The sequence below is a fragment of the Oryx dammah genome, unplaced genomic scaffold (assembly GCF_014754425.2).
Source record: "Oryx dammah isolate SB20612 unplaced genomic scaffold, SCBI_Odam_1.1 HiC_scaffold_18, whole genome shotgun sequence".
Taxonomy (NCBI): domain Eukaryota; kingdom Metazoa; phylum Chordata; class Mammalia; order Artiodactyla; family Bovidae; genus Oryx; species Oryx dammah.
In genome coordinates, this window is record NW_024070202.1 from 26,242,380 (window position 1) to 26,254,974 (window position 12,595).

Sequence of the window (12,595 nt, forward strand, 5' to 3'; positions counted from 1 at the left end):
ACTTGCTGTTATTATTAGCTCTACATAAAGGAATATCAATAAAACACAGCTAAGTTAGAATACAGGGAAGATTTGTTAAGACTATTACTAAGGACTGTTATATTTATTTTCTACTTTGTTCTTGATGCTGAGCCAGATGTTCTAGCTGAGTGATTTCATTTAGCTTCACAATGGTAGTGTATAAGTATTATTAACCCTATTTCATAAAAGAGGAGTTTAAGACTTAGAAAAGTTGCAAAACTTGCTCAAGATCACAGTACAGAGCCAGATTTCAGACCCCAATGTGTTGGGTTCCTAAGCCAGCACTCTCTACATGTTTCTATGCTATTATTCAGAGTTTAATGGAAACCCAGGTTAAGGAAGTGGAGCCTTGTCGAGTGCCTTTTCATTGCAGGGTTGTATGTTTTCAGTAATCTGTGATACCTGTCAACTGTTAAATCAATTTCCTAATCTGGGACAGAATCTAGGGAAAAAGTCTAAAAGAGGATTCCCAAAAGAACAAATGACTTTTTAAAACAACTTTTTATTTTATATTGGAGTATAGTCAATTAACAATGTGATGGTTTCAAGTGGATAGCAAAGGAACTCAGCCATACATATACATGTATCCATTCTCTCCCAAACTCCCCTCCCATCTAGGCTGTCACATAACATACAGCAGAGTTCCTTGTGCTATATAGTAGGTCCTTGTTGGTAATCCATTTCAAATACAGAAGTGTGTGCATGTTGAACTCAAACTCCTTAACTGTCTCTTCTCCTCATTCCCTCTACCCTGCTTTTGGCAACCGTAAGTGCAGGAACAACTGATTTTTGTGCAAAAGTTGAAATGACACTTCTAAGTCATTGTTAGGCAACTTTATGAAATCTAGGGGTCAGGAGCTTTGCACAGCAAACTACTATGCGGCCAAAAATGTCTCCCTCTGTGCTAGGGGACCATGACTTGGTGAGGAGGCGTGTAAAGTAGAATAAAGAGAGAACAGGCAAGGTCTGAGAGATACAAAGACAAGATGAAAGAAGTTTCTTGATGGCCAGAGGTCAAGGCAGGGCCTATTAGCTGCTAATCTACACCTCTAGATTGATGTTATTGTCAAGGAAGCATGGGGCTAAGTTCTCAAGAGAAGTTCCATGGTGAAAGTACCCCATTACTAAAAGTAAGGTGGCACACTGAGCTTCCCCCAGCATCCTGTGTCCCGAGTCTGCACTGATACCCCAGCAGCCTCAGACCTTTTCATGGCTATGCTTCTCGTGGCTACTTACTTTGGATTTAGTGTCTCTGGTTTTGAGACCCTCTCCCCTCACTTCCTACCCAAAAAAAACCCCGTTCTTCCCACTCTGTTTTTCTTCTTTGCTTCACTAGTCAAATGTATTTTGACAACTGCCAGTGCTTTTCCAAGATCGACCCCCCTGTCTGTTCATGTGTGTGTTTGTACCGACTTTTTTTCTGCATTTTTTTCCCACAAGTTGCCACACATTACTTTCCTTGGCCAAGTGGGAAACCTGGAAGGTTGTGGGAAAGTAACTTTTGGTCTTTGGAAAGAGATGGAACCTGCTCCATGCACCAGACAGGCAAGTGATGGGCCAATCTAAAACAAGTAGGAAAATAATTATCAGTCAAGTTCTAAGAACAGCCACCTAAGAGCTTATTAAATACCCAATCCTGCCTGAGCACGTTCTATTGATTATCTCCTTTAAACCTTACATTTTACTCTTATTTTCCCAATTTTACATATGAAGAACCTGAGATTTAAGAAGGTAAAGCATGAGCTCAAGGAATCTGCAGTGTTTGATGCTGGTTACATTTCAGTGTCCTGAAATGTCAGGGACGTTGGAGGGAGTAGCATGTGGAGACCTGCTGAAGGGCTGGCTATGTCTTCTTTTTTTGATCTGGGTGTTACATAGGGATGTTCACTTTGGGAAATCGTTACTCTTTTCGTGCCTCATATTTATGACACTTCAGTAAATGTTTATTAAAACCTCTAATAATAATTTTTAAAATAACCTGCTAATGGTCTCAGCAGAGGAGTTGAAATAGAACGCAGATTTTTCTGTCTCTAGAGCCCAAAGATTTTTAACAGAGCACACGGCCTTCCCTTTGGTAGCCTAAGGGTTTACCAGATAACTAAAGAGTGTGGTACTGAATCTCCTGAATATCTGGGGATTTGCTATCTGAATAATCTCCTTGGAGAAGCAACTTGTCCCTGATAGGATAGAAAAATGTTAGATAAATAATCACTGCAGAGGAAACATTTATTATGGGTTTGGGGACAGAGGATATTGAAGCTGACATGGCCTCTGCAATGCAGCAACCAAGAACTTGGTTCCCAGGGACCTCAAAGATTGTCCAAGAGTAATGACCTGGCACCCAGAATTAAGTTTAGGTTTTCTCTTCAATTCTCCATCGGTCCAGTGTACCACATTGGGCTATAATTCCATGATTCTGAGCTGGACAGCAGAGTGGAAAGTGCAATTCTGAGTTTAGTTGCCCCTCCTCTACAAAAAAGGAACCAAGAAACAATATCAAGGACAAAGATGGAGAAGAAAAAAACAGATAAGAAAGCTTCAAATCAAACTGGACAGTTAGAGAGGTGAAAACCTATAAGGTACAGTGGACCTGAAACCACAGAAAGCAAAGCAGAATGAGCAGGCTCTGGTGTTGTATTGGACAGACTTCTTTCCAAACTCTGCTTTCATCTTGAGTGGGAGCAAATTTAGGAGGGTACCAGTTGGTCTGGCCTACTCTCAGGTAGCAACTCAAAGTTCTAAGTGTTTTCCTCAAAGTGTTGAGTGACTCTGTACGTGCTTCTTGTCACAGGGAAAAGGTGGATCGTAAAAACTGTTTTCAGTTTCCTAACATTCCTAATAAAATCTTTGCACATTCTTTATGTCCAAGCACAGTGACATAAAGCCATCTTTGGTTCCACCAAAGCCTGTTACAAAGTATATGACACCTGCATACAGCTCTGTTTTTCCTTCAGACAAATACAGGAAAACCTGGGCTCTTCACCAGTCCCTTTCCCATAGATGCTTTCCAAATTTCATAGACAAATATCCTCCTATTTTGTCTGTTGAAATATTTATTTCAGTGTCACCCAGAATTTGGCAGGTCTTAGCTCAACCAGGTCATTTTGTTCCTTCCCTTCTGCAAAAGTTGCATAAACCTTCAGGTCAGAGAAGGCCACTCTGCTGGTAGCGTCAGCAGCGCTTCCTTCTACTTTTGTGGCCTGAAATGCTCCATGGCAGACTGCACAGACCTTATCTTCTTTCCCTTGCTTTAGACACATAGGAGGTGCTAACATCACTTCTTCTTCTTCTTCTTTTTTTTTTTTTAAAGGAGAGGCCCCATCTCTTAGGAGATGACATACTGAGACTCAGTCTAGGAAGTCAGCATAAACCACACCATAGTAACTGAAACTTCAAATGCATACTGATGAAAAAAAAGGAAAGCAAAATGTTAAAATTACTGTTGATCACCAAATGCAATCAGAACAGGAACAACGAGAAGGGATTAGCATAAACAAAATTACTGTTGATCACCAAATACAATCAGAACAGGGACAACAAGAAGGGATTAGCAAAAAAAAAAAAAAAAAAAAAAGTTTTACTGAACCTAAAAATGATTGCTGTGAAAGGTATCATGAGAGATTATGAATATGGCAAGATGGTGATAATCGTCCGTCCCTTGAAATGTTGTTGTCATAAGGATGAGACAAGTTCTGTGTAAAGTACCCAGTGAGTAGTAATATGTGCTAGGCAAAGTTCTGAGTATTTCACTTGTATTATTTACTTCTATGTTTTGTTCCTCGCAGCTACTTACTTATAAGGTAGAGACTCAGCCCCATTTTACAGATTAGGAAATTGAAGCAAAGAGAAGCTTAAGTGTCTTGCCCACAGATAAGACAGCTCCTCATTCTGAGTCAGGATTTGAACACTGGCATTCTAACTTCAAAGATCCCAGCATTAACCCTTCGCTTTCCAGAACTGGCCTCTGTACAGAGGAGTCCTGACTGGTGGGCTCTGACCAGCTGGGGGCAGCAGGCAATGCTCAATACTTCAGCCAGAGAGCTCTCTGCAACCTGCAGCTCTACCAACTTTATTCCTGTTCTTAAAATCCAGTAAGTGAAACAGTCAGTCAGTCATGCCCGACTCCTTGCAACTCTATGGGCTGTCGCCTGCCAGGCTCTTCTGTCCATGGGATTCTCCAGGCAAAAATAGTGGAGTGGGTTGCCATTCCCTTCTCCAGGGGATCTTCCTGACCCAGGATTCAAACCTGAGTCTTTCTGCACTGCAGGCAAATCCTTTACCATCTGAGCCACCAGGAAAGCCCCTAAAGTCCAGTAAGGATCAAGTCCAAACTTCTTTGTAAATGTAACAAAGCCATTCATGACTGATGTCTGCTTATCCTGTTAACTCACGCTGCTGTTCAGTTTCTCTCGCTATTGTTTTATTCTTGTGGGTTTTTTTTTTTTTTAAGGTTTTGTTTCTGTAATACCTTATATTTGATTTTGCTATACTCTGTCGCAGTTGTTCATGTCCATGTCTATCTGTTTGAGAGGCTAGAATCCTGTGAGAGAGGTTCCATGTTTGTTTGCTTTCTGTCATACACCCAGAACTCGGGAGTAACATTCAAACTATGAAATCAACAGAAGGCATAGGCACCAATTAGAATAGACGCCGGAAGGAAGCAAGCAGCAGGAGTCTGTCATTTCATAGCCAGCGTTGCAGACCAATGGAGGGTACTTACTTTTGTGAATGAATGAATGAGTGAGTGAATGGATGCATTAATGATGATATTAAGAAATCATGTGTGTGTATGCTCAGTTGCTCAGTCATGTCTGACTCTGCGACCCCATGAACTTTATCCTGGCAGGCTCCTCTGTCCATGGGATTTCCCAGGCAAGAATACTGGAGTGGGTTGCCATTTCCTCCTCCAGGGGATCTTCCCAACCCATGGATCAAATGCTCACTCCTCTCCTGTGTTTCCTGCATTGTCAGGCAGATTCTTACGACATCGTAGTACTTGGCAATTTTGCCTTTTGTTTCATTCTCTCTCTTGGCTCTGCCTTATGTCCTTTTCCTTCCTCAATTCTAAGTTATATATTTTAGAATAGATAATGTGTTTCCTTAAAAGTAGATTTAAATCTCTTCTGTGCTAAGGATGGGAATAAATTAGTACCTGAAATTGTTGGTAGATATTAACTAGCATTCAGACCCATCATTCTGAGGATCAACAAGTTGAGAGCTGACCTGAAAAACAGGCTGTGGATTATAATTTTTTTTTCAAATATCAACCCTTCTGGCTGTGTTGGTATCTCAAATTTGAGAGATTTCTTTCTTAGAATTAAACATTTTCCTTTCACAAATTACCTGCTAAATTGCAAATTATTCTGGAATGGGTAAATATTGAAGAATTTCATTAATATTGGAATTTTAGCTTTGATTAGTTTTACTGAGTTTCTCTCCATTTCATACCTTAAAAATGAAAAAACAAAATTTAAATAACTAAAAAGCCACCCAGTGCAAATTCTATATTTTCATTGGAATAGAGAGGGAGAGATTAATCTCAAATTGTGTTCTGAATGCTGAGTACTAGACTTAACTGCAGAAAGAGCATATGGGCATGCATCTTTCACAGGGAGTCTCCTGCCTAATTATTTGCTTGTTAATAAGCTCACAACTAAATTCAATGGGCAGCAGCTGGATTGAGGGAGCACTGATGGAGCCTAGGCTCATGTACCAAAGTTACATCTGAAAAGGGGGTACCACAGCATCATCTATGCATTGAGTTCCCAGGATGAGAAGGCACATTAAATAAGATCAAAAAGAACATGAAAAAGGCATGGCAGGACACAAAAAGTAAAAACTTTCCAGCTTCAGACATGATATTATTTTTCTAGATATCAATAGTCTTCTTTTGAAGGCCAGAAAGTACCCTAGCCTCTGGAAGAAAATCTTTTCAGCATGAAGAATGGAAACAAAAGGTATTTTTGGTCAAATAATTAACCAAAACATTATAATTTGTGAGCATTCCAGTTGAGAGTTTGTGGCACAAATAAAAAAAATAAGACATTTCAAGCCCCAATAGCCAGTTTCTTTTTATTTATCCTCCACTTTTCACAGTGCTACAAATAATGACTTTATGTTGATGAGCACCAAAGTAATACATACTTAAACATTAAAATTTTCTCTTATACCAAATCATTGCTAACTCATGCCATGACCTTAAGAAGCTGTTTAACTTTTCTAACTTTCACTTTCTTAAGAGGAAAAGGAGAGGAAGAGTAATAGATGTTTTAAAATACCCTTCTTAATATTTCAAGATTCTTTGTTTCATCAGTGGTAGATAGAAAACCTAGGCAAGATGAATTTGAGGATATGCTTCCATGGAAGTAATTCTTTACAGAATTACAGAAAAACGTTCTGTTGACCTTAAGTGAACTTATACCAGGTTGGTAAATTCCATCATAACTCCCATCCTGAACTCACAGCTGCTTGTGTCAATGTGATTTGTAGCTGTGAGGTTGGCCCTTATACAACTATTTTCCCAAACAAGTTTCTCAGTTTTGGGACATATGGTTTAGTTGATATTAATCAGGATGACTGAAGAAGTAATTCTTCACTCTGAGTATTTGAGCTGAGTATGTGTGTATGAATAAGGACAAGGCGTAACTCCCTTTGTGGAGGTACCCTTGGAATTTCTGCTTCGTTCTGAGTTCCTTTATGGCAGGCATTCTGCCTTGTGGGTGGACGATTTCCCTAGTGTCCTTGCCTAGGAGTGTGAGAGTAGCTATAGGATTTTTCTCAGTCTCCTAAACTGGAAGGGAGCATCACCTTCCAGCCTCTGATTCCCACGTGTTCATGTCAGTGTTCATCCGCCCTCCATGGTGGTGTCTCAACAACTTTTGTCATAACAGTTCAATAGCCATTATAATGGAGGTGACTCATTTCACCACAGGCCCCAAAAAGGTTCATTCAGGCTTTTATTCTTTCACCTATTTTCAGTTTACTACTAAGAAATATCATCCATATTTGAACTTTCCTAAATGAAATGGTCTTTTTAGTAATTGTTTTCCAAGTATCCAATGGGTAAGTCTCAGATATTTTATTTTGAGCCTTATCTTTGAAATGAATGTCAAAACTAGTTTTTATCTACCTTCCTAATTTAGCAAGTATAATAGAACAACCCATGATGAATTAATGTTTGTCAGTGGAACGTTACTGAATCTTTCTTTGGTCACTGAAAATATTTTCTAAGTTTAGAGGAATCATTTTAAATATCGGGCCTAATTTTTCATGACTCTAGAGATATAAGATATTGGAGGAAAGTCCCAGATCACCTCATCAATAACTCCTGGGGCCGTTTGTTGGAACATATGATTAGTTGGAACAACTCCATCTCCAAAATCTTTGACAAGGCTTACAATCTGACCACAGCATCCTTTGTCTCCTGCCTACTCGCACGATGCTTCCTCTGATCATGCTGTGATCGCCAGTCTCTACACAATCCCCCCTCCCTTCCCACACACCCTGCAGGTTCCAAGTGGCTTCACTTTCATCGGCACTCCAGGGACATCATTTCAACCGCTCCCCTGAGAATGCCTCAGTCCACCTGGAAGAGCTTATGTCTTCCCTACACAGAATATCCCGCCAGGGATCACAGTACACCCTGTCTTCAGAGTTGCTAATTATTTCTGGAAATGACGACACCACTAGGGGTTTTGGTGTTCGTGGAAGCGGATGACCTCCCAGTTCAGGTGTTGGGTAATGTCCCTCAGCAATTCAGATCTTGTTTTGCCTGGTCACTTCAATCTCCTTCTTGCCTGCATAATTCCTTTATACTTTAATACTTTTTAAAAACTCACTCGCCATCCATTTTGTGTTCTCTTCCTCACTTTTAGCACATAAGCTTCCACACAATATTATATAGCAGCTTTAGAAGTGGAGAATTCTCTCCACTTCTCTCTTTCTTACCACACATTATCAAATGCATCAACTCTAGGTCCACTCAGAGTATGAAGCGCCCCATCTCATAATCAGAGCCAAGTTTTCATTTATATTTTGGGTCTAAATTACTTCTATTTCTTTTTTTTTTTTTTTTTACCATTTTGAGCCAGCCCTCAGACTTGAACTTCAGTCTCTTCAGCTCTTGACTTGCATCACTATATAGCATGCCGGAGTTTCTCTCATCTTAGAACAATACCAGCAAGCAAAAGCCACCACCCCATTTGTTCTGAATGTTCCTCCTATCACTGTTTGTATCTTTCTGATCATAACCAAACTTCAAGATAAAAAAATTTTCTACTTCCTAATCCTTTTTCTTCTGAGGGATTCCTGCTCGCAGTAGTAGATATAATGGTCATCTGAGTTAAATTCACCCATTCCAGTCCATTTTAGTTCGCTGATTCCTAGAATGTCGACGTTCACCCTTGCCATCTCTTGTTTGACTACTTCGAATTTGCCTTGATTCATGGACCTGACATTCCAGATTCCTATGCAATATTGCTCTTTACAGCGTCAGATCATGCTTCTATCACCAGTCACATCCACAACTGGGTATTGTTTTTGCTTTGGCTCCATCCCTTCATTCTTTCTGGAGTTATTTCTCCACTGATCTCCAGTAGCATATTGGGCACCTAATGACCTGGGGAGTTCCTCTTTTGGTATCCTATCACTTTGCCTTTTCATACTGTTCATGGGGTTCTCAAGGCAAGAATACTGACATGGCTTGCCATTCCCTTCTCCAGTGGACCACATTTTGTCAAAAGCCTTTAACTGTGTGGATTACAATAAACTGTGGAAAATTCTGAAAGAGATGGGAATACCAGACCACCTGACCTGCCTCTTGATAAATCTGTATGCAGGTCAGGAAGCAACAGTGAGAACTGGACATGGAACAACAGACTGGTTCCAAATAGGAAAAGGAGTCCATCAAGGCTGTATATTGTCACCCTGCTTATTTAACTTATATGCAGAGTACATCATGAGAAACACTGGACTGGAAGAAACACAAGCTGGAATCAAGATTGCCGGGAGAAATATCAATAACCTCAGATATGCAGACGATACCACCCTTATGGCAGAAAGTGAAGAGGAACTAAAAAGCCTCTTGATGAAAGTGAGAGAGGAGAGTGAAAAAGTTGGCTTAAAGCTCAACATTCAGAAAACGAAGATCATGGCGTCTGGTCCCATCACTTCATGGGAAATAGATGGGGAAACAGTGGAAACAGTGTCAGACTTTATTTTTCTGGGCTCCAGAATCACTGCAGATGGTGACTGCAGCCGTGAAATTAAAAGATGCTTACTCCTTGGAAGAAAAGTTATGACCAACCTAGATAGTATATTCAAAAGCAGAGACATTACTTTGCCGACTAAGGTCCGTCTAGTCAAGGCTATGGTTTTTCCTGTGGTCATGTATGGATGTGAGAGTTGGACTGTGAAGAAGGCTGAGCACTGAAGAATTGATGCTTTTGAACTGTGGTGTTGGAGAAGACTCTTGAGAGTCCCTTGGACTGCAAGGAGATCCAACCAGTCCATTCTGAAGGAGATCAACCCTGGGATTTCTTTGGAAGGAATGATGCTAAAGCTGAAACTCCAGTACTTTGGTCACCTCATGGGACATGTTGACTCATTGGAAAAGACTCTGATGCTGGGAGGGATTGGGGGCAGGAGGAGAGGGGGACGACTGAGGATGAGATGGCTGGAAGGCATCACCAACTCGATGCACATGAGTTTGGGTGAACTCAGGGAGTTGGTGATGGACAGGGAGGCCTGGCGTGCTGTGATTCATGGGGTCTCAAAGAGTCGGACACAACTGAGTGACTGAACTGAACTGAATTGAATCCTTTTTAAACCTGCTTATTGACTCCAGTCTACATTATTTCTCTGAGATGGCCACATCACTGAATTTGCCCTCATTAAGGAGAAGGCAATGGCACCCCACTCCAGTACTCTTGCCTGGAAAATCCCATGGACGGAGGAGCCTGGAGGGCTGCAGTCCATGGGGTCGCTAAGAGTCAGACACAACTGAGTGACTTCACTTTCACTTTTATGCATTGGAGAAGGAAATGGTAACCCACTCCAGTGTTCTTGCCTAGAGAATCCCAGGGACGGGGGAGCGTGGTGGGCTGCCGTCTATGGGGTCGCATAGGGTTGGACACGACTGAAGCGACTTAGCAGCAGCAAGGGGTTCCTACTTGCCAAGACCAAATGTGTTTTTCAATCCATATCGAGTTTCACTTTGCCATTCATTCCTAGTTTTTATCCCATACCTGTTTGGCTGTGCCATCTTTAGCCTTCTTCACACTGCTTCTCATTCTTTCTTTAGATGCCAGAGCTGTTAAAACTCTTGGCTTCTTACTCCCAATTCTTGCTGACCGATCTTTGCTTAGTGACAATTAACTCCTGTAATTTGATGACTTACGAATTTACATTGCCAGTCCAGATAAGACTTCTGCAACCCCTCTCCCTGTAGTCAGCTTCCTTTTGTGCCTTTCTAACTGAATATTCCATGAACTTCAGGTCTAATAGTTGAAAACTAAGTTCATTGTTCATTTCTCTTCCCACCGACCTATGTAAGCATTCTCCTCTTCTGTTCTCATTCTGGGTGTTAGGCCTCTCATCGGAGCTACCACCAGCTCAAGTGGAACATTGTGGGAATTAAAAGAGCATGCCTCTTCAACTTTACTTTTATTTTTCAGAAAAAAAAGTTCCAATGTACAGATTTTGTTAAAATTAGAGGTTTTTTTTTGCTATCATTTGACAGAAAATTTTCATAATAAATATATGAATCTGTGATGCCTAAAATTTGAATATAGCCCTTTTTAGGGTCATGCAGTGCACCAACACTTCAGCCGTAAATGGTAACCTGACCACTTCACCTTCCCTGGTGGCTCAGATGGTAAAGAATCTGCCTGCAATGTGGGAGACCACTTCACTTAATATATATATACACATATATATATACACACTCTGCCGAATACATGGGAGTATTTCTAGATTTCTTCATTCTTTTTGAATGTGGAGTTAGATGTCTTGCCAATATTACCATCTTCAATAACAAATGCACACTCTACCCTTTCTTCTCTATAATTAGAACATGGCTTCATTTCAAATTCCTATTCCAGATCAGTTCATCTGCCTCTTAACAACAGCCTAGCTCCTTGTAATCCACTCTCAATATTACCTCCAGGGTAGTAGTCTGTAGTACATAAATAGGATGGTGACTCTTAAAAAAAACCCCAAAACTAGTTTTGTATAACATGCATTCTAAACATAAGCAGATCTGAACATGCAGCTAGCTCATTTTTTACAAAGTAAATACTGGTAACACCTACCCTGATTAAGAAATAGACCATTACCCATTCTCAAATCACCTTAGTGTTCCCTTCCAGTCACACTTTGTCTCCAAAATTATCACTAACTAGACTCACAATGCCTTGAAACTGTTTTTGCTTGGCTTAGGATTTTGTACAGGTGTGATTATGTGGTGTGGACTCTTCGATATCTTGCATCTTTGTTGCAGTGTTTTTTTGTCTGTAAGGTTGCCAGTTTTAGGAAATAATTTCTGATAAATATATTTTTAGTACAGTCAGCCCACAAAATCCACAGGTTCCACATTCATGGATTCAATTGACCACAGATTGAAAATATTTTCAAAAATTCCATTAAGTTCCAAAGAGTGGAATTTGAAGTTTCTGCAGGCCAGCCACTATGTACATAGCATTTGCATTGTATTATGTATTATAACTAATGCAGAGATAATTCAGAATCCACGTGGGTGTGTGCACGTGTCCACGTGTGCTCAGTTACTACGCTGTGTCTGACTCTTGGCGAACCCATGAACTGCAGCCCGCTGGGCTCCTCTGTCCCTGGAACTCTCCAGGCAAGAATACTGGAATGGGATCCCATTTCCTTCTCCAGGGGGTCTTCCTGACCCAGGAATTGAACTGGTGTCTCCTGCATTGGCAGGTGAATTCTTCACCACTGAGCCACCTGGGAAACCCGAGTGTACATGTATGTTGTATGCAAATACTATGCCATTTTAAATAGGGACTTGAGCATTTTTCAGTTTTGGTTTTGACAGGGGATATCCTGGAACAAATCCCCTACAGATACTGAGGGATGACTATATAGTTGTGTCCCATGCAATATTTAACTGTGTGTATTTAATTGTATTTATATTTAACTATATATATATATATATATATATATAGTTAAACAGTATTTATGTTTTATCTGACTATATTTTATTACTCCAGTTTAAGTAGTCCATATTTTTGCATGTAGCAGTAGCTTACTCCTTTATATTGTTGTCTGATATTCCACTGTGAAATATACACAGTGTATGTTTTTATTGTGTACTTCATTGACTTTAGTATCGTTGCCAACTTCTAGCTGTTAAGAATGGGGCTCCTGAGGACATTCTTGTGCATGCATTTTGGTGACATATGTATGCATTTCTCTTGAGTGTATTTCTAAGTGAACTGCTCATTCAAAAAGTATGCAAATATTCACCTTTAGTAGAAATACAAATCTTCATGTTTACACCATTTTATACTCCCACCAATGCTGTTGGAGAATTCCACTTGGTGCCCTTCCT